The 22,622-nt window shown below is 36.4% G+C and overlaps 1 pseudogene across 1 annotated transcript; it reads left to right on the top strand.

Annotated features, from left to right (window-relative positions):
- The first annotated feature begins 414 nt into the window (after window positions 1-414).
- LOC114180478 (uncharacterized) lies at window positions 415-2,638 on the top strand (annotated as a pseudogene). Its single transcript, XR_014994214.1, has 3 exons — window positions 415-534; window positions 611-1,026; window positions 1,139-2,638. The product of XR_014994214.1 is annotated as an uncharacterized LOC114180478 (transcript).
- Window positions 2,639-22,622: the final 19,984 nt, after the last annotated feature.

The raw sequence follows: 22,622 nt of genomic DNA on the forward strand, positions 1-22,622 counted from the left end.
AAACTTTTAAATTGTAGAATATTTTACTCCTTTTATTTTATATTTAATTCAATTTTTCATTAGTATTTGTTTCACTATTTGTTTTATTCCTAGTGTTCTATCTATATTTAATGATATTGTTTTTAATAATGCAAACTAAATACAATGTGTTCATGCTCCAATGAAATAATTACTTCAATAAAAGTTTAAAGGAAAAAACTAATTACTTGTTTAAAAATTTAAAAGCTAATTTATTAAATAAGTTTAATAATTAATTAATATTAATTTAAGGCAATAAAACTAATGTCTATGATGATTTTGTATTAAACGGTTATAATGGGTGGTTGTGGTTAACAAATACAAAGGTATGGTTGTGAGTGGTTTTGTTTAGATAAATTGATTCAATCAGATTGTTATTATTCAAAAGGAACTGCAATGGCGAATGATAAGATCTTGGTATTAGAAGGTGAGAAGAGCGAGATGTTGAGCTTGGTGAAGAAGACTTTCTATTCTAACAAAGGAATATTTCTCCGTGAACTTATCAATGCTTCTAATGTAAGTTATCTTTCAAATTTGATTTTCTATCTGTAAATTTTTTGTAATTGTTATTGATTAACGTATGTATGCACAGGCTTTGGATGAAATCCAATTTGAGAGGCTCACGAAAAAAAAAATTTAAATAATGATGAACTAACTGTTAGATTAATCCTTCACAAGGTTAACAAAACACTTTCTATCATCGACAATGGTATTGGCATGACCAAAGCAGGTAGGAAGGTGGTGATATTCCACTTTCATTTGCATTCCATTGTCATTAATTGTATTCACGTGTGTGTGTTTGTCTTAGATTTGGTTGATAAATTGGGTGTTGGCTTCTACTCTACTTACTTGGTTGCTCATAAGGTTATCCTCACCTCCAAGCATAATGACCATGACCAATATATTTGGAACTCTCAACCTAGTTCCTCTTTCTTTTTAACCAAGGAAATTAATGACCAACAACTCCCTAGGGGAACTAAAATCACCCTCTTCCTCAAGGACAATCAAGTACACAAATTAAGTCATTCCATATTTTACATTGTTTCTTTTGTTCAATTTAAGCCATTCCCATACTTTATGTTATATCTTTTGTTCACTTATTATTGTCAATTGTCAATAGGTGGAGTACTTGGAAGAGACCACCATCAAGAATCTCATTAGCAAAGACTGTCAACAAATTACCCATCCTATTTACCTTTGGAGCGAGAACACTAAAGACCATTGGAAACTCATTAACATTTGGTTGCATGACCAAGAGATGCACGATAACTTTGTCTCTCCAAATCTTGGAAAACACTTACCAGATCATCTTACATTCAACATTCTTTCCAAATTGTCATTGAAATCTCTTAAAAGATTTGGATGTATACGCAAATCATGGGCTCTCTTGTTGGAAAATCCTAATTTCATGAACCTCTTTTGCATTAATTTCATATCTAACCAAAATTCTTACTTTGATGATACCTCGCTCCTACTATGCCTCGGTCCATTTTACGACCAGATTAATTATAAGTCTTCCTTATATTCACTTTTTGGTGAGAATTTTCAAAATTTGGAAATATTAAATTGGCCAAATCCACTCATAGAAGGTCACGATGATGGATGTTATATTTTGGGTTCTTCTAGTATTAATGGAATTATTTGCCTCTACCTAGAAAGCACAGGAATTGTGTATTTATGGAATCCTTCTACCAATGAATGTAAGGTCACTCCACCCAGCCCAGTTGAGGATGTACCATATTATATCGACATTATGGTTAAATATGAAGGTTTTGGGTATGATTGTGCTAGAGATGATTATAAGGTGATTAGATATGTATGTTATTTTGAAGTCAATAACTTGGAGGGGATTCATCATCGAGAATGGGATTTTGAATATTTTTGGGAGATTTATAGCCTAAGAAGTAATTCTTGGAGGAAACTTAATATCGAATTTCTTAATTGCCAAGGTATTAATAGTAGATTCTACTTAAAGGGAATGTGTCATTGGTTGTGTGACAATACAAATGAAGGATATTTGGTATCATTTGACATAAGCAATGAGGTATGTTATACAACCCTCACACCCTTAGATATACCCACAGAAATATACAATGATTTTAATTTGTATTTGGTGGTGAGACACTTATTTCTCTTAAATGGGTCAATTTCTTTAATGTCAAATTATTAAGATACAACTATATTTTACGTATCAATTTTGGTTGAAGTTGGTAAGAAGGAAACATGGACTAAACTCTTTACTATTGGACCTTTAACTTCACTTTCGTTTCCCATTGGAACAAGTAATATGGGAAATATACTCTTCCAAACAAATGATGGTGAACTAGCTTGGTTTGACTTAAGAACCAACCTGATTAAGAAGCTTGGTGTCAAGGTACATAAACGCAATTGCCAAATAATACTTTATAAGAAAAGTCTTTCCAATTGAAGGATAAATACTTAGTGTCTTTTGTTGTTTTCACCTAAGTGACTTATGACTACTTATATTAGAGTTTTCTCTTACAAATATCCAAAGTGGCTCGTTAATTTCTCATTGTAGTTCTCTCAGTTTATGCTTCCCTTTGTGGCTAAGTGGAAACTATAAATAGAATAAAACCAATCATTGTAATGGATTTTTGTATCATAATTACTTGACGTTATTTGTGAATATAGTAAACTATCCTATGATAGTGGTAAATTATTAACAATGTTACAAATTGTTTTGTATTTAAATTTTAATTATTTATTCGAATTTACCTACAAGTATGTGCTAATGTTTCTTCTTAAATTTTAGGAAAAAGTTGTGTGTTTAATGTGTGTGAACCATTGACTTGAATTAATTTTAAATCTCATGTTGATTTTTTAAATATGGATTGAAGTTTGTTTTGTTTAAAATACTTTAAGTGAGTTAGTTAGTGCTATATTAGAATACATATAAATTGTCTATTTAAATTAACCTACTTCTTATTTTGATATTACTATATTTGTTTATTTTCTTACTTTAAGAATCCAAAAACTTATTTATTAAAATTAATGAAAGTAATCAAATGTTAATGGATAACATATTAGTTCATGTTAATAAGAAGACGTAAACATTTTTCTACCTCATCCACTTTATCATCAAGTGAAATCTATAACTTCTAAAAATGAAGTTAGATAATTTGAACTGATAAAAAATTTAAATTCTATTTGAAATGAATGGAATCATAAAAGAAAATATTTTATGGAATTAAACATGATTTAAATTAGGATATTATTTGATTTCACTATATTTAATTTAATTTTGGGGATATCCAACACAATGTGGTTTATATTATTTTTTATTGAGAATTATAAATGTGTTTTTTGTATTACTCGTAATAAAATGCATTACAAAAATAAGTGAACAACTAAATATTAGATATAACAATAAACATATATTAATTTCTTAAAAGAAAAAGAAAACTGATAAAGTAATATCTATTTAATGTGAAATTGATTATTAAAATTACAATTTAATAATAAAATTATCTCATGAAACTTACGTGACATGTTTATAAAGTTAGGTAATTAATTAATTTTTAAATCTTTTCAAAGAATAAACTAACATAATACAAGTGTTCTTCTCGCAAAATGAATACAAATATCTAAGGTTGAAAAGACGTTGTTTTAACTTTTCTGAAGATTGATCACCAACTTAAATGAAGACCATCAAGAGGAAATCTATTTGTAGAAAATTCTCCAACACTAAAAAAAGTATGGACAAAAGAAATTATTATTATATTATTGAGTACGAGAATCAAATGAGTGCTTCTTTTGGTATATATAGGTTCTTTTTAGCCTATACTGAAGTAATCATGATATATTTCAAATAAATTAGAGATATAATTGTTCAATGAATGTTTTTAGTTCAATTAATTATTAGCATATGTGTATACATAAATATTTGAGTTATACAGAATAATTGTTCAACTTAGATGAAGATCATCAAGGGGAAATCTACTTGTAGAAAAATCTCTAACACTAAAAATATTATGGGCAAAATAAATTATAATTATATTACTGAGTACGAGAATAAAGTGACACTAGTGCAGATTTGACATTTTACTTCGCCTTATAGGCCTCGGTTACAGCTGAACCGAAGCCTATAAGGAGGCGGTGGTATTTTTGCAATTTCGTCAGGCTTTTGGCCTCGGGTCTTTAAGGACCGAGGCAATAAAGGGGGCTTTAGGCCTCGGTTACAAATGAACCGAAGCATATAAGGCAGTCCAATTTTCAAATTTTCAAAAATGCCACCAGCATCAGGCTTTTGGCCTCGGTTCCTTAAAAACCGAGGCAGTAAAGGGCGCTTTTGGCCTCGGTTATTAATTGAACCGAGGCCATAAAGTCAGCATCAGGCTTTTGGCCTCGGTTCTTTAAGGACCGAGGCAGTAAAGGGGGCTTTTGGCCTCGGTTATTAATTGAACCGAGGCCATAAAGTCTGTTAAAATTCCCAATTCGCGAACCCTAACTACTATTCATCGTCTCCCAAACTCTCTTCTCTCTGCGCGAATTTCTTCGCTCTACCACCACCATCACGCTCTGCCTCCGTCGCCGACCAGCATCTGCCATCAATAGTCGTGCGTCGTCGCCTCCGTCGCGCTGTCCAGGTTCACCGATTGCAAATCACCTCCCGATGCGGGTCAGTTCGAAAACTTTGCGCGAACTTCGCTGCCACCACCACCACCGCAGCTGCACCATTCACGGACCTCACAATGCATTGTGTTCTCTGCAACAGAACCAGTGACAACCATGGCAACACCTCGCACCACCGTGACCTGCCATCAGCACCTGCAATGAAACCAGCGCATCCTCACACAACACCACCATGGGAGCGCGAGTCATCTTCACCAGACGTGCAATTTCGCACCACACAGATCCATGCGAAACAGCAGAAACCACTACAACAGCGCGTCATCATCACCACTGCAACGGTGAGCGAGAATGAGCCAGAACAGCAGCAGAAGCCATAGCCACCACTGCGAAGACGAAACAGACGCTATGGCTTCGGTTCTTTCAGACCCGAGGCAGAAAACAGACGCTATGGCCTTAGGTGATAACCGAGGCCAAAAGGAGGTGCCTTTTGGCCTCGCCCCAATATGCCTCGATTCTAAAACCGAGGCAGAATCACGAAAGTAACCGGGGCCAAAAGCCCTCACTGCACTAGTGTGAGTATTTCTTTTGGTATATACAGGTCTTTTTGAGTTTAGGCTAAAGTAATCAAGACATGTTTCAAAATAATAAGGGATATAATTATTCAATGAATATTTGTCATTCAATACGTTATTAGCATATTTATATGCTTAAATATTTGAGTCATATAGTTACACTTGATTTGATTGGATTGCATCAGTCATAAATGGGAATCTCCATATATCTTGGATGTCGGTAGGTACATTGTTGGAACAATTGGCTCTAGAAAGGGGATAAACTCTTTATCACCAGGAATTTATGCAAAAATGATTTCCCTCTCTTAATTTAGCATAGTGAAAATCAAGATTCAATTCAAGGAGAGACAACCTAATTTAGAATCAATGTGAGTGTGTGAAAATTGTAACCCGAGAAAAATAAATAATCAAATAAATAATTATTTAATATAAATGTGGTTGATGGAATATTTATGGAATTTAATGCGGGGAGCTATGATAAGTAATAGCACTATCTTAAGTGGTTTAGAGTACTTAGTTATTACAAAAGAACTTGGGTTCAAACCTTCACTTATGCGAAATAGGTTCCTTTTTGCCAAAACTCTTTTTGACATGAATGAGAAGTTTCAGAAAACCCTAGCCCATCGTAGGAAGCAGCTGGAAGGTTTGAGAAACCATATTGTAATGGTCCTTGAATGGCCATTAATCTCTCTTTTTAGTTTTCGTTTTTCTTGCCATTAGGCCTAGTTAAGGTATAATTTAAGAAACTAATTGTGAGAAAAGACTAGGTTTTGAGAATACACCTCGTGTCGGCTGCTGGGGAGAGTTCTTGAGAGCACCAGAACGTGAGAAATGAGGGCGTGGAAAGGCTTTTTTGTAAGGAATAGGAGAGGTCTCAAAGTGGAGGCAATTTCTTTGGTGCAAGAAAGAATCCTAATAGCACATCGAAGTAAGGAGTCCAGGTTTTGGGAGTGTTGATTGCATTTTATGTTTGATTATATAATTATGAATTGTATAAATGTTGGTTCATGCGTAACTTGGATTGTGTTAAGTTTTTGGGAAATTTCTAAAAACTACCTGGCGGGCCTTCAAAGCTGCCAGGCGACTCATGTTGAAATTACCAAATTTCTAGGTTTCTGCAAAGAACCCCTTGGTGGTGATGAACTATCGCCAGACGAATCATTACGATTTTGGCTGTTTTGGGGTTTTGGTTGGTGCAAGGTCACTTTGAATGTTTGAATGTGTTTTTGTTCCTTATGATACGTGATTTTTAGACTAGGTTGAGGAATTGTTTCTTTGTTGTGATGTATTGGATGCGAATTGTAGAAATTACATATAAGTACGTTAGGGTCGGGAAAAGTTGAGGAAAATTGATATTTTATGAGTAATTGAGGGGTAAATGGAAGAGGTATGATAAACTGGAGATGCTAATTACTGTAAGCATGCATAGGTGTGATTCGTGAGAAATGGCTAACTATGAAAATGACAGTGGGTATTTGGGGTTTCTAGCAGGTGCAGGAGAATCTGTGAGTTTCCTAGAAATTGATGCACCGTCTAGAAAACCAGTGTAATCTTGAGTTTTGGATGTGATGAGCGTAGGTTGGAATCTGTTGTATGAGTTCTATATCATGGTTGTCCTTAATTGAATCTTCGTATTTGAAATGGTTTAAGTGGGGAATATATGGAGATATACATCTTGATAACACTGTCATGGAGCGATCAAATTAACACTACTTAACTCTTCAACTTCAGTATTGCTAGGTTAGAAGTGAACTAACTAGATAAGGTTAAGCTAACCCTGAGTCATATCCCAACGAATACGGAACTGATTCTCAATATTTGACTCTTATCTTATAAAAATCTATCCCTATGCAATTAAAACTATATGATGATATGCACAAATATAGAGAAGAATTTGAGAATGAAATAGCAAATTAATAAAATACTTAGAGACAATTATAATAAAACAGGCTAATTCCATTGTTTTTAAAATAGATTCATCATCAATTATCTAAAGATTATTGTTAAATTAATTATTGTTGTTGATTTACAAATCAATCAATGTAAAGTCTCAATTCATTTGTTGGCATTCTCACTTTTTATCAAAGTACAATCTCAATTAAAAATGAGAATTTTTAGATTATCCACAGTAAATTCAATCAAAGTACAATCTCAATTAAAGTTTACTATGCCTAATCATGTCTATTCCTTTGTTTCCTCACCAAATAGAAAACTTAACTAATCAAAGTAAAGTATTGACTAATTTTAGTTAAAGTGATTACCTTTATTAAAAGTAAAGTCTCAAATATTGGTAAAAACTTATTTAATCATATGAAAATTTCTAAGTAAAATCAAAGTAATGTCTCAATTGAATTTATTGCACTTATGGATCATTTGGAGGTTCCTCCAATTGTTGATAATGATCAAGGTCCTAGAGGAGAGGACATTAATGAAAAGGAAGATTCTATGGAGGACAATGTTGATTATCCTACTTTTGATATGAAAGAATTCCTTGGATAGTTTGTATTAAACATTGAACAATTTATTAGATGTTTTATGCTTGGCCACACTTATGAAACTATTTTAATTGTTGTGGATTCATTTTATGAATTATGTATTAGTTGTTTTTGTCATTTATATTTTTTTAAATGATGCACCTATTTATGAATATATTTTTTTATCTACTCGTAACTCTTACGAGTCGAGTTACGATCCTTGAATTACGAGTTTTCATTCCACTTTCTGATCCTGTTACGATTTGGGATTTGATTTGGTGTTTAGTATGAATTTTAGCTTGGTTGCTATTCTAGTGGTAGCATCTTAGGTGGTGGATGTGAAGTAAAATTTTAGCTTTGTGCTTTTGTTATAATTGCTTCCTCCCTCTCACCTTTGAGAGATTTGATCCTACAACCTTTGAGAGTGTGTGTGCTAACCATTGTATTTTGGCATAGCTTTTTTGCTGTTTTTCTTCACTGTTTTGCAGTTGTTGGGTGTGTTTTGGTGCTCTTTGAATGTCCAAATACTTGAATGTGGTGTCTCCAAATTTGACACAATTGGTGCTCTAAGTTTTGGCCATCAACTAAGACCTTAAAATTGCCATCAGGCTCTCAGAAACTCTTGTTTTGGCAGCACGATTCCACACTTTCTTTTGCTTTGTTTGCATTGTAGTTTTGTGCTTTATTTTCTTTTCATCTTTTGGTCACTTATTTGGTGGAAATTGAAGTATCTTTGTGAGCAAATTTTTTTGGTAAAATGGCCTAAAAAAATTGTGAGTTTCTAAACCTGTTTTTGGCCATTCTTTTGGCATCCATTGTGCTTGCGGGATACTTCATTTTAGCACCTACTTTGTGTTCCAAATTTTAGTTTTTTTTTCTCATTGTAATTGTGGCCTACTTAGGTGTCTTGGGGAACCATAAGGTGTTCAATTCCATCTCCTAAGTAGAACCTTTCTCACCTATAGTGAAACATTTTTAGTGGTAAGAGTGTTGAAAGTTCTAAATGCTTTCTCACCTTGCCTTAGGCCGCATAGTTTAGATTCATGTTTTCACGTTGCATAGTGGCTTGATTTGTGAGACCAAAGTCTCTAAAATTTTTCCAATTAGGGGTCCGTTTTTAGTGTTAAGAAAAAGAAAAGAGAGCAAGAGGAATATGAGAAAATTGAGAAGAAGAAAAGACAAGAACAAAAGACAAAAGATGAGAGAATTAGTATAGCCAAAGAAGAGAATGAGAGAAAAGAATTAGAAGAAAGAGAGAAAATAAGACAAGAGAGTGAGCTTGAATTACAATCACAAGTGGTAGAGTTAAAAACCGTTTCAAAAGAAAAAAAGGAACTCATTGTTAGGGATTTGGTGTACCATCCTTCACCAATTCCTTCCATGAAGAACCAATTTCCAAAGGAAGTTCTTCAATCTTTAAACTCTTCTCACTTTTTCATTAAATATTTTTTTTTTGTTTCCCTCTCAAACATTTTTGTCTTCCATCTCATTCACTTATTTCATCCTCCTCAAAATATTGTGCCAACACACAATTTGAATTTCACATTCTTTTCAAAAATCATCTAAGTCAAAGTGTAAGACACTCTTTTTGTAAATTGGGCCTATTATCAACTTCTTCCAATTTTATAAGCCCATTTTCACACATTACATATTCATGTATACTGCATGGTCTCTCTGAATTTAATCCAATTTTATTTGATGACTATTGTAGGTATATTTTTTATCCTAGTGGAACCTCAAATTTGGTTGTTGTGAGCCTTAAACAACCCTCTTTATCTGAGCACAGATCCTCTTCAAGAGGAAAGGGATGATGCGATCCCAACAAGGCTTATAGCTTGGGCCAACGCTGATGAGTGCGTAATTTTGCCCTCATTTAATGTTTAATTATGGGTATTTAATTGAATTTGCGTGCTTAAAGATTGATTTAATTAGGATTTCCTATAATTGGGTTTATTGAGCATGAGATACAAAACCATGTTAAAAATAGCTTTTTAGTTGCATAAATGTTCTTTGGATATTTTGAGGTGTGTTAGTGCAGTTGTAGGTAAGTTGAGCTCATGAAGGTGTGGAAATAAATTAATTAAAGCTTCATGACACCTTAAAGATCAATCCAAGAATAAGAAATTATAAAAAGCACAAAAATCCAAGCCAAGAAGTTTGGTTAAACCAAGAAGAGAGGAACAAAAAAAATTGGACCTTGCAGTTTTCTTTATCTTTATGATAGAAGATAATTTGGGAAAAATATATCTTTAGATATTTTATTTGATATTTTTAAATAATTATCCTATTTAATTATATCATAAAATATTAAAAGATAATAACTACCAAATCTTTTTAAATATGACAAGATCTTCTTGAATCTTTTTAGTTCCACAACAAACAAATATATCTTGAAGATATTCGATTATTTAGAAGATAATTTAAGAAGATTGCAAAGGGTTGATTTGGCTACTTTCTTAACAATATTGAAGTTGTTATAGAAAAGTAGTATTAATTTGATCGCTTGACAACAACGTTATCAAATTTGGCGCCGTTGTCGGGGAACACGGTTAGAATTTTTATCATTTTAGTTCTTACTTTTTTTTATTAGTCTTTTGATTTTATTTTTTTTATCACTAACATTTTTTTTATCTCAATTTTTTTCCTAACATTTATTTTATTTTCTTTATTTTTTTATTTTTTTAAAAATAATTTTTGTTTGAGGATTTTTGTTGGGAAATTTGTGAAACTAGTTGGTAAACACTTTGGCTAAGGAAAGACAAGGTACTTAAGTTGTCCATTGAGATGCACCTCTCTTCCTAGAAGTCTACTCAACAAGCTTTCAACTTATTTCTTTTCATAAAACCTCTTTCAAAAATGAAAAATAAATTTTCATATGAAAATAATCAACAGTGTGATTTTCAAGTGAATTATAATTATTATCCACAACAACCACATGATCTATATGATTATCAACAAAAAATTGTCGCACCTACTTCTACACCGGATTTAAGTAGGTTAACTATACGTCAACTGAATGATCTATATTCTAGATCATCTTTTGTGGAATATGAGCACCATCATACCATGAGCAACAACCATATTCTGAGTGTCCACCTCAGCCATCATATGTTCGATTTGGTTCTCAACAACAACAACATGCACCATCACAACAAGTTGCAGCAATCAATGGACCATCCTATAAGGAAGTTGTGTTATTAATGGATGTACTAAGAGAGAAATTAGACACCATAGATGAAAGGTTGCGAGCTGATCAACGATGCAAAGATATTGAGCAAGAATGGTATAAAAGTGATACAGTATTATATGACATGATGGAGGATGCAAGTAACAACAACTTTGTAGAATTACTTTGTACTGTTAATACCACCCTCCAATGCCATCCGAGATTTGCTGAAACCCCAGAATTTAGAGCGGTTCGTCATGAAATAAAAGATATGCTTCTAAAGTTGGCCATTAAAGTTGAACAAATGTCAGAAGATTTAAGTCAACTAATGAAAGACAAAGCTATAGAGGCTACCTTAGAAAAACTTATGATGACGATAGTTGACTAAAGGGATGAAATGATAATGTTAAGGAGCATGAATCACAGGATGGAATAATTGAGCAGTGATGTGAATGAGTACACGATTCAAATGTTAGATCAACCAACATCAGAATCACATCACACTGATATATCTACTGATAGATATAATGATGCTCATAGTAATATGTCTACTGATGGACATATTAATTTTGCTAAAGATGTTGCTAATGAAAAAATTGAAGCTTCTCACACATACATATCTACTGATGGATATGTTGATGATGCTCAATGTGAATATAAAGTTTTATCTATTGATGATGATATGAGTATAGATGATCTTTTTGAGGAGCAAAGTTGTGAGAATAATACAATGGAGGAACCAAGTGAAGTTGAAGAGCCAACGATATTCGAAGATGCAGCTGAAGCATCTACTATTGCAACTCACTTGGTTAATGATAAAGCAGCAAAGTCAACTACTTCAAGTGCAGATTTTTGCTGACAAGATGAGATGATGAGTTCAAATTTTTGCCCTCATTTAATATTTAAATTTGGGGATTTAATTGATTTTTCTGTTCTTAAAGATTGATTTAATTAGGATTTGTGATTATTGGATTTATTGAGTAAGTTTGGTAAAAGTGGCGTAAAAATTGATTTTAGTTGCATAAAATATTATTGGATATTCTAACGTTTGTTAATGCAGCTGAAATTTATTTTTGGTCAATTAATAGTGTGATTTTAAATATTCAAAGTTACAAAATAAGTCCAAAATCAAGAAATTCTGAAAAAGAATAAATCAGGAGCTAAATGCACCCCCAGTTTTCATTTGCACACTCCTCCCTCAAGTAGACCACAAAAACATGTTCTGCACCCCCAGTTTTCACTAAGTTGCACCCCTCCTACCACTTAAACTCCACTCAACCAGATCATGCCATGTGGCAATCCTCACCTTTTAAAATTAGCCAACCATAAGCCGCCACGTGTCATAATCCTCCACTCACCCAATTGACCACTCAGATTCTGCCACGTCATCATCTTCATCTCCCAAAACCCTAACCCTAATTTTCTCCTCTCCTTCCACCCTCCACGGCAGCCGCCGCCGCCTCGCCGGAATCTGCACCGTGACAGCGCCACCATCTTCCTTCACTTCGCCGGAGCAGAACGCAACAGCAGCAGAAGCTCCGCGCAGCCACCACCGCGAACCATCCAGCGGTGCCACTCGCGGTCATCTTCTCCGCAGAGAGCCAGCCACCGCAGTTCCGTCAAACTTCCTCGCGCACCACCGCACACAGCACCATCTTCTCGCCTTCGCGCCGCCGTCGCGAACCATCCTCTCCATTCTCGCAACCTTCTGCAACAACGTCCACGCAGCCACCGCGCCTACACCTGCATCTGCGCAGCTTCACGCCACCTCCATGAACACCATCGCGCCTCCGTCTTCTCTGCACCTCACGCTGCTGCACTGCACGAACCAGTTCACCTCCTCACTTCGTCGGCGACGCACCAGAAACCACGGCAACCACACCTCCATCTTCTCGCGCAGACCACCACCACGAACAGCAACGCCTCTGCACCTTGCGCCACCATCTTCCTCACCGTTTCGCATCGCACACCGTGAAGCTTAATCCGCACAACCATGGCAGCAGCCCCGTCACGCACAGCAGCACTCGTCGGAGAAGGAGGAGCGCGCCTGCAACCTTCATTCGCGCCACCACGCCGGAAAACGGCAGCAGCCGCCGTCAGCCGCGCAGCCAAGGAAGAGTGTGAGAGAGAAACCCTAGTTCTGGAGAGAGACGCGCCACGTGTCAGGCTGCTATTGGACAGTCAAACTGGTCAACTGGTCAACTCTGGTCAACTGGTCAAAGTCAGCAGTCAACTCTGGTCAAAACTGCAAATATGGTTAAATGAGAAGGGCAGAATTGGAAATTAGACAGGAATTAAGTTGCTAATTAATTAAATAAAAATAAAAGATTTTAGCAACTGACAGATAAAGCCCAAAGTCCAGTGGAAGCCTATATAAAGAGACTTAAGGGAGCAGAAGAGGGGGAACTGACATTTTTTACAGCTTACAGCTTAGACACTTAGAACTCTCTGGTTTTGGCAGATACCATCTCCACCACATCTCTCATTCTTTCTTTTATTTTCTCTTCATCATATTATCATGTATTCCATCAAAGCCATGGAGGGCTAAGCTTTAAGGGTTGATTCCACTGTAATTTCTTAAATGGATTCTGAGGTTAGATGAATTTATATGTTTTGTTATTTTGATTATTGTTGTGCTTTTTGTTTATCTATGTCCTTTGCTTCTTAATTGAATAGAAAATAATGATTTTAAATCTACATGCATGCTAATCATATGAGTTAAAAGGTTTTTAAATTAAATTGAGACTTTACTTTGATTTTGTTTAGAAACTTTCATTTGATTAAATAAGTTTTTGCCAATAATTGAGACTTTAATTTGATTAGAGGTAATTACTTTAACTAAAATTAGTCAAGACTTTACTTTGATTAATTAAGTTTTCTATTTGGTAAAGAAACAAAGGAATAGACATGATTAGGCATAGTAAAATTAATTGAGACTGTACTTTGATTGAATTTACTATGGATAATCTAACAATTCTCACTTTTAATTGAGACTGTACTTTGATTAAAAGTGAGGATGCCAACAAATGAATTGAGTCTTTACATTGATTGATTTGTAAATCAACAACAATAATTAATTTAACAATAATCTCTAGATAACCAATGAAGAATCTTATTTAGAAAAAGCAGTGGAATTGACCTATTTACTATTACTGTGTTTACAATCTTCCGTGTCATTTTCTTTGCATATCAAAACCTCCCTATTTTTATAGTTGCTAGTTTTAAATTGCATTTTTTAGAATCAAATATTTGAGATCAATTCCGTATTCGTTGTGAGACGACTCAGGGTTATCTTAACCCTAACTATTTTCTTCACTACAAACTGGCAATACTGAAGTTGCTAAAGTAGTGGTAATTTGATCGCCTAACGACAGCGATATCAAATTTGGCGCCGTTGCCGGGGAATACGGTTAGTATTTCTTTTATTTTGATTCTGTTTTTATTTATTTTATTTTATTTTATTTTATTTTATTTTATTTTATTTTATTTTACGCATATACGTTTGATATAGTTTGTTATTTTGTAGTATCTAGTTTTCTGTTAATATATTCCAAGCAAATTTCTATTTTTGTTTTGATTAAGAATTTCTTTTAAGAAATTTTTTGAGACTAGTTTGGAAAACTCTGTTTAGGAAAGACTTGGTATTTAAGTTGTCCATTGTGACGCACCTCTCTTTCCTGGGAGTAGACCCAACGACATCTTAACTCATTTCTTTCTTGAAATCTTTCTCCAAAACAAGAATAGGAAGAAAAAAAAACACACAGGGAAACACTTTCAGGTGGACTTGCATAGTGCATGACTCGGGCCAATCCGGGTCAATTCTATCAACTTGATTCAGAACTTGAAAGGAACTTGCGTAAATCACGTAGGAGACTTGTTGAACTCAGGTGTTCTACTGAAGGAGCACCATCATCATCTGAACCTACCACTGAAAGTGTACCGCTAGAATCACCTCCGGTGATTAACATATCTTCTGATCCATCACCTGAACCAGAAATTCAAGAAGATAGAATGGAAGAAAGAACAATAAGAGAGTTGGCTTCACCGGATGCAGCAATTACACAAAACATGTGCATCCAATATCCAGATGGAGAATGTGAGCTCAAGTCTGGGTTAATCCATCTTTTACCCAAATTCCATGGATTAGCAGGAGAAGACCCATACCATCATTTGAAGGAATTTCATGTTGTTTGTTCATCCATGAGACCTACAACAGTGACAGAGGAACATATCAAGCTTAAGGCTTTTCCATTCTCATTGCAAGATGCCGCTAAGAATTGGTTATACTGCCTTCCGCCAGGATCCATCAATACTTGGGAGACTCTGAAAAGATTATTTCTGGAAAAGTTTTTTCCAGCATCTAGAGTTGCTGCTATTCGCAAAGATATTTATGGGATAAGGCAACAAGAAAGAGAAAGTCTTCACGAGTATTGGGAAAGATTCAAAAAGTTATGTGCTTCCTGTCCTCATCACCAAATAAACGAGCATCTCCTCATTCAATACTTTTATGAGGGATTGAGTATCATGGATAGACAAATGATAGATGTTGCAAGTGGAGGGTCATTGGTGGACAAAACGCCAACAAATGCAAGACAATTGATTGAAACTATGGCGTCGAACCATCAACAATTTTCCACAAGGAGTAATTCTATAACTCTATTGAAGGGAACCCATGGAGTAGAAGCTTCATATGTTGCAGATCACAAGAAATTAGAAGGGAAGTTGGATGACTTAGCAGCCATGGTAAGGACCTTGACAGACTTACAGAAAAAGCCTATCCCTTCTACTTTATGTGGAATTTGTGCTTCTACTAATCATCCTACAGAGGCTTGTTCTATGTTAAAAGAGACAGGGACGTTAGACAATGAACAACCTCAGGCATATGCTGCAAACATCTATGGCAATAATAGACCACCTCGACAGCAATACAACCATGATCTGTCCTCCAACAAGTACAACCCAGATTGGAAGGAATATCCCAGCCAGAAATGGGGAAATCAACAGCCTCAACACCAACAAGTCTATGTTCCACCTCAACAGAGGCAACAACCACAACCAGCGGCAACCTCTGGTGATTCAAACATGGAAGCAATGATGAAAATGATGGCTGACATGATGAAGGGACAAATCAATGAGTTGAAACAGACGATGGAAGCAACCAATCAGAATTTGCAAAATCAGATTGGACAAATGGCAAATGAGTTAAATCAGATGAAGTCTCAACAAGGCTCAAGCAATTTGCCTGCACAAACTGTAATCAACCCGAGAAATGTAAGTGCTATTACTTTAAGATCGGGTAAGCAAATACAAGGTCTTGGGGATGCCCAAGAAGATGAAGATAAGGACAATGAAGTTGTACCTAATGATGAAAGAGGAAGATCAGATGAAGCAACACAAGTAACATCTGAGATGCCTACACCCAGTGATAACTCCAGGTTGGTATCCCCTAATACTTCCTCTGAAAATCCTTCTCCTTATTCTCCTCCTCCTCCCTATCCAAACCGTTTGAAACCAAAAACTAAAAAGATGGAGGAGTTAGACAAAGAAATCCTGAATACCTTCAAGAAAGTGGAGATAAACATTCCTTTGTTGGATGCTGTGAGACAAATTCCTAAATACGCCAAGTTTCTCAAAGAATTATGTACACATAAAAGGCGTATTATGGACAAAGAGGTAGTGAACATGGGAAGAAATGTCTCTAGCTTAATTAAGAAGCCTGCAGTCAGAATGCCGCAAAAGTGTAAGGATCCAGGTATGTTTTTTGTTCCCTGCATTATAGGAAGTACTAAGTTTGACAATGCTATGTTAGATTTAGGAGCTTCTATTAATGTAATGCCTTTATCTGTTTTTACTTCACTTCATCTTGGACCTCTTAAGTCTACTGGTGTGGTCATTCAGTTGGCCAACCGTAGCACAGTTAACCCTGCAGGTGTGCTAGAAGATGTGCTTGTCCGTGTGGACAAGTTAATTTTTCCTGCAGATTTCTATATCTTGGACATGAAGGATGATGAAGGAATGAGTTCCACCACAATCATCTTGGGAAGACCATTCATGATGACAACACGTACCAAGATAGACGTGCATGCAGGATCCTTAACTATGGAGATAGGAGATGAGAAGGTGCAGTTCAACGTGCTAGAAGCCATGAAGCACCCAATTGAAGACCATTCTTTGTTTTGTATTGATTTATTGAGTAATGTAGTGAACAATTATGCTTTTGGACTTTTGGACGTTTTATCTGGTTTTTCTTCTTCTTTGGATTTTTCTTTTTCGAATATTTCGGGCTCAATTTTAGACGAAGGAGAAAATTTTAAAACAGGTGATGTTGAGGACGCAGTGTCACTATTTGATACCTCTGTGGTGTCCAAGTGTGATGCTGAGGTGGCTGAAATTACCTTAGGCAGTAAAATGTTTCCATCTGTGGAACAGCCACCCACTTTGGAGTTGAAACCTTTACCATCTCATTTGAAATATGTTTATCTTGAGAGGGATGGGAAACTCCCTGTTATTATATTTGCCTTGCTTACTGACGAGCAGGAACAAAAGCTATTGCAGGTTATCAAAGATCACAAGCGAGCAATAGGCTGGACTTTGGCAAATATTCCTGGTATTAGTCCTTCTTTCTGCATGCACAGAATACTCTTGGAGGAGGATGCTAAGCCAGTGAGGCAACCTCAGAGGAGACTGAATCCTCAGCTGATGGAGGTTATGAAGAAAGAAGTCACCAAGTTGTTACAAGCAGGTATTATATATCCTATTTCTGACAGCACTTGGGTGAGTCCTGTATATGTGGTCCCCAAGAAATCTGGGATCACCGTGGTCAAGAATGAGAAGAACGAGTTGATACCTACTCGTATTCAGAATAGCTGGAGGGTCTGTATTGATTATAGAAGACTAAACCAGGCCACCAGGAAGGACCACTTTCCTTTACCATTCATGGACCAGATGTTAGATCGATTGACAGGTAAGTCTCATTACTGTTTTCTTGATGGATTCTCTGGGTATTTTCAGATTTGTATTGCCCCAGAGGATCAACATAAGACTACTTTTACTTGTCCATTCGGTACATATGCTTATAGGAAAATGCCATTTAGCCTTTGCAATGCTCCTGGAACATTTCAGCGATGTATGATGAGTATTTTTACAGATTTGTTGGAGCATTGCATTGAGGTTTTTATGGATGATTTTAGTGTATATGGTTCATCTTTTGATCATTGCTTGTCTAATCTTGCTAGAGTCTTGGAGAGATGTGAAGAAACTAACCTTCTAAATTTTGAAAAATGTCATTTTATGGTGGAACAAGGTATAGTTTTAGGTCACGTTGTTTCCAAGAATGGTATATTTGTAGATCCTGCTAAAATTGATATTATTTCACAATTGCCTTACCCCTCTTCTGTGAAAGAGGTTCGATCTTTTCTTGGACATGCAGGATTTTACAAGAGGTTTATCAAGGACTTCAGCAAGATAGCCAACCCTCTCTCCAACTTGTTGCAAAAGGATGTAGTATTTGACTTTGGAGAGAGGTGCAAAGATGCGTTTGATACATTGAAAAAGGCGCTTACCACCACTCCTATCATCCAGCCACCTGACTGGACATTACCGTTCGAGTTGATGTATGATGCATCAAACTTTGCAATAGGAGCAGTGCTTGCACAAAAAGATGGGAAGCTATCACATGTGATATATTATGCTTCCAGAACGTTGGACACAGCGCAGGCTAACTACACCACGACTGAGAAGGAATTATTGGCTGTTGTGTTTGCCTTGGACAAATTTAGACCGTATATACTTGGTTCCAAGGTAATTGTTTATACTGATCATGCAGCATTAAAATTCCTTCTGAAGAAAGCAGATTCGAAACCAAGGTTGATCAGATGGATGCTACTGCTCCAAGAGTTTGACATTGAGATTCTAGACAGAAGTGGAGCACATAACTTGGTAGCTGATCATCTTAGCAGGATTGAAAATGGAGAAGATAACATTCCTATTAAGGATGACTTTCCTGATGAAGTCCTCCTAGCATTGACTGCTGTGAAAGGTATGTTTCCTGAACCTTGGTTTGCTGACATTGTTAATTATTTGGTTGTATCTGCTATTCCTCCTTCCTTCTCCAAATATGAAAGAATCAAGCTAAAAAGTGAGGCAAAGTACTATATCTGGGAAGACCCAATTTTATGGCGCATTGGTAGTGACCAAGTCATAAGGAGGTGTGTTCCAGATATCGAGATACCTCATGTGCTTGAGTTCTGTCATTCATCTCCTTTTGGTGGACATTATGGCACACAAAGAACAGGTAGGAAGGTGTTGGATTGTGGATTATATTGGCCTACCATTTTTAAAGATGCACAGAGGGTATATGAAAATTGTGAGCAGTGCCAAAGGGCAGCCAGATCCATTACAAGAAGGGATGAAATGCCTCAACAACCCATGCTATATTGTGAGGTATTTGATATTTGGGGTATTGATTTTATGGGTCCTTTTCCTCCTTCTTTTGGGTTTTCTTATATTTTGCTTGCTGTAGACTATGTCTCCAAATGGGTGGAAGCCATAGCTACAAGGACTAATGATTCTCGAGTTGTTATGAGTTTTGTCAGGTCTAACATTTTCTGCAGATTTGGGATACCACGAGCCATCATCAGTGACCAGGGGACTCATTTCTGTAATAGGCTACTTGAGAACATGTTGAAGAAGTATGGGGTGACACATCGCATTGCTACACCATATCACCCCCAAACCAATGGGCAAGCAGAGATCTCTAACAGAGAGATTAAAAAGATACTAGAGAAAGTAGTGAAGCCAAGTCGAAAGGATTGGGCCACAAGATTGGATGAAGCACTTTGGGCACACAGGACAGCCTACAAAACACCTATAGGTATGTCACCTTTCAGGGTGGTTTTTGGAAAGGCTTGTCATCTACCTGTAGAGATTGAACATCGGGCCTATTGGGCCGTGAAAGCATGCAACTTGGATTTGGAAGAAGCAGGAACTGAGCGAAAACTTCAGTTGCAGGAACTAGAGGAGATTAGGCTTGCAGCCTATGAAAATTCAAAGTTCTACAAAGAGAAAACCAAGAAGTTCCATGACCAAAAGCTTGTGGCTAGAAAGGATTTCAAGGTAGGCCAGAAGGTGTTACTATACAAATCCAAGCTTGGTCACATGAGTGGTAAGTTGCGTTCTACTTGGGAAGGACCATACATTGTTACAGAAGTCTTCCCTTATGGAGCAGTGGAGATCAAGGAAGAATCTTCAGCAAGAACTTTTAAAGTTAATGGGCATCGTCTTCGGATATTCAATGAAAATCAAGATATGCTGAACAAGACGATGGATGGGATGAACTTGACTTCTCCCTCATACCTTCCACCTTGAGGAGGTAAGTACACTTCATACTTTTTCTTTGCATTTTATACATATTGAATACATTGAGGACAATGCATGGATAAAGTGTGGGGGTGTGGGGAGATTTCCCCCTTTTCTGTTTTTGTTTTCTATTTGTTTTGTTTTTTTTTTCTCTTCTAATTTTGTTTTCTGCTTGTTTTTATTTAAAAAAAAAAAAAGTTTCTGCTTTCAATAAAACATATTGACATTGGATTTTTGGATTTGATTTACTAAGTGGAACGATCATAATTCTGGGAAAATAAGAGTCATGTGCTATGAATGGATTGTTTCTGTGATTTACCGATTGAGTTGATTTGAGAGTTTCTGGAATAAATCTTTTGTGAAAGAGTTTTTGACCTTGTGAGTTTTGAGCTTTATTGTAAGGATGAACTACCGTGTGTCATGCCTATTTTTCTTGTGTGATTTGCTCGTGTCTTGTTGGTACTCAAATGTTTAGCTTGATTCTGTTGTTTTGCATCTTAGGTGAACATGCATGATTTGATATGATTGAGGCATTTCTTGTTTTTAGCTACTTGGCCAAATAAGCTAACCATGACATTAATCCATTGGTAGCCCCTTGAGCTTAAACCTCTTTTTCTTGTTTTGAGCATATTGTTAAACCTTAAAAAGAAAAAGACCATGTTTATCCTTATCTTAGGGAGAAAGAAGGAGCTAGTGGATTATGTTGAGATTGGTTGAGGAATAAAGTGTGGGGGTGAGTATTTCCCCCACAAAGTTGTAAAAATGGCAAAAAGGAAAATAATTGTTGATGACAGAGTGTGAAATGAAAAATGATTGCTGTCTGAAAAAGAGAAACAAAGGATTAAAAAAAAAAAAAAAAAAAAAGAAGAAGAAGTAAAGATTGTTTTTGAAACTGTGCTCCATAACTCTTTCTTCCTTACTATTTCAAAAACACACAAATTCTAAAGTTTTTCCTACCTTTGCCTTGGCCTCATTATAACCTGTTAAAAGTCCTCATGATTTATGAATGCATGTTTTCTGAAAGCTGTGAATATTAGAGTCTTGCTAAGCATTGAGAGTATTTACTTGCATGGGTATTTTGAGTGAAAACACAAGCCAAAACACTTGAGCGAATCTTGGTGAGAAAATATACATTTGACTTGAGTGTTTCTCTTTCATATTTGATTATCTTGTAAACTCAAAAGATTAACTCATGTGTGAAAAACAGAATTTTATCCATTTGTTTGTGCATGACAACATGTTTTCTAGAAGATTGATCTGTTTCCATTGGTATTCATTTCTTTAATCCACTGAAAATATGGAATAAAAGACCTCAGAAAAAGTTTTGAAATTGTTCAATTTTGCCCAGGAGTGCAAAAGGATAAGTGTGGGTGTGTGATGAGTTCAAATTTTTGCCCTCATTTAATATTTAAATTTGGGGATTTAATTGATTTTTCTGTTCTTAAAGATTGATTTAATTAGGATTTGTGATTATTGGATTTATTGAGTAAGTTTGGTAAAAGTGGCGTAAAAATTGATTTTAGTTGCATAAAATATTATTGGATATTCTAACGTTTGTTAGTGCAGCTGAAATTTATTTTTGGTCAATTAATAGTGTGATTTTAAATATTCAAAGTTACAAAATAAGTCCAAAATCAAGAAATTCTGAAAAAGAATAAATCAGGAGCTAAATGCACCCCCAGTTTTCATTTGCACACTCCTCCCTCAAGTAGACCACAAAAACATGTTCTGCACCCCTAGTTTTCACTAAGTTGCACCCCTCCTACCACTTAAACTCCACTCAACCAGATCATGCCATGTGGCAATCCTCACCTTTTAAAATTAGCCAACCATAAGCCGCCACGTGTCATAATCCTCCACTCACCCAATTGACCACTCAGATTCTGCCACGTCATCATCTTCATCTCCCAAAACCCTAACCCTAATTTTCTCCTCTCCTTCCACCCTCCACGGCAGCCGCCGCCGCCTCGCCGGAATCTGCACCGTGACAGCGCCACCATCTTCCTTCACTTCGCCGGAGCAGAACGCAACAGCAGCAGAAGCTCCGCGCAGCCACCACCGCGAACCATCCAGCGGTGCCACTCGCGGTCATCTTCTTCGCAGAGAGCCAGCCACCGCAGTTCCGTCAAACTTCCTCGCGCACCACCGCACACAGCACCATCTTCTCGCCTTCGCGCTGCCGTCACGAACCATCCTCTCCATTCTCGCAACCTTCTGCAACAACGTCCACGCAGCCACCGCGCCTACACCTGCATCTGCGCAGCTTCACGCCACCTCCATGAACACCATCGCGCCTCCGTCTTCTCTGCACCTCACGCTGCTGCACTGCACGAACCAGTTCACCTCCTCACTTCGCCGGCGACGCACCAGAAACCACGGCAACCACACCTCCATCTTCTCGCGCAGACCACCACCACGAACAGCAACGCCTCTGCACCTTGC

Source organism: Vigna unguiculata, chromosome 4, assembly GCF_037176805.1.
Source record: "Vigna unguiculata cultivar grain cowpea cultivar isolate G323 ecotype 2 chromosome 4, ASM3717680v1, whole genome shotgun sequence".
Taxonomy (NCBI): domain Eukaryota; kingdom Viridiplantae; phylum Streptophyta; class Magnoliopsida; order Fabales; family Fabaceae; genus Vigna; species Vigna unguiculata.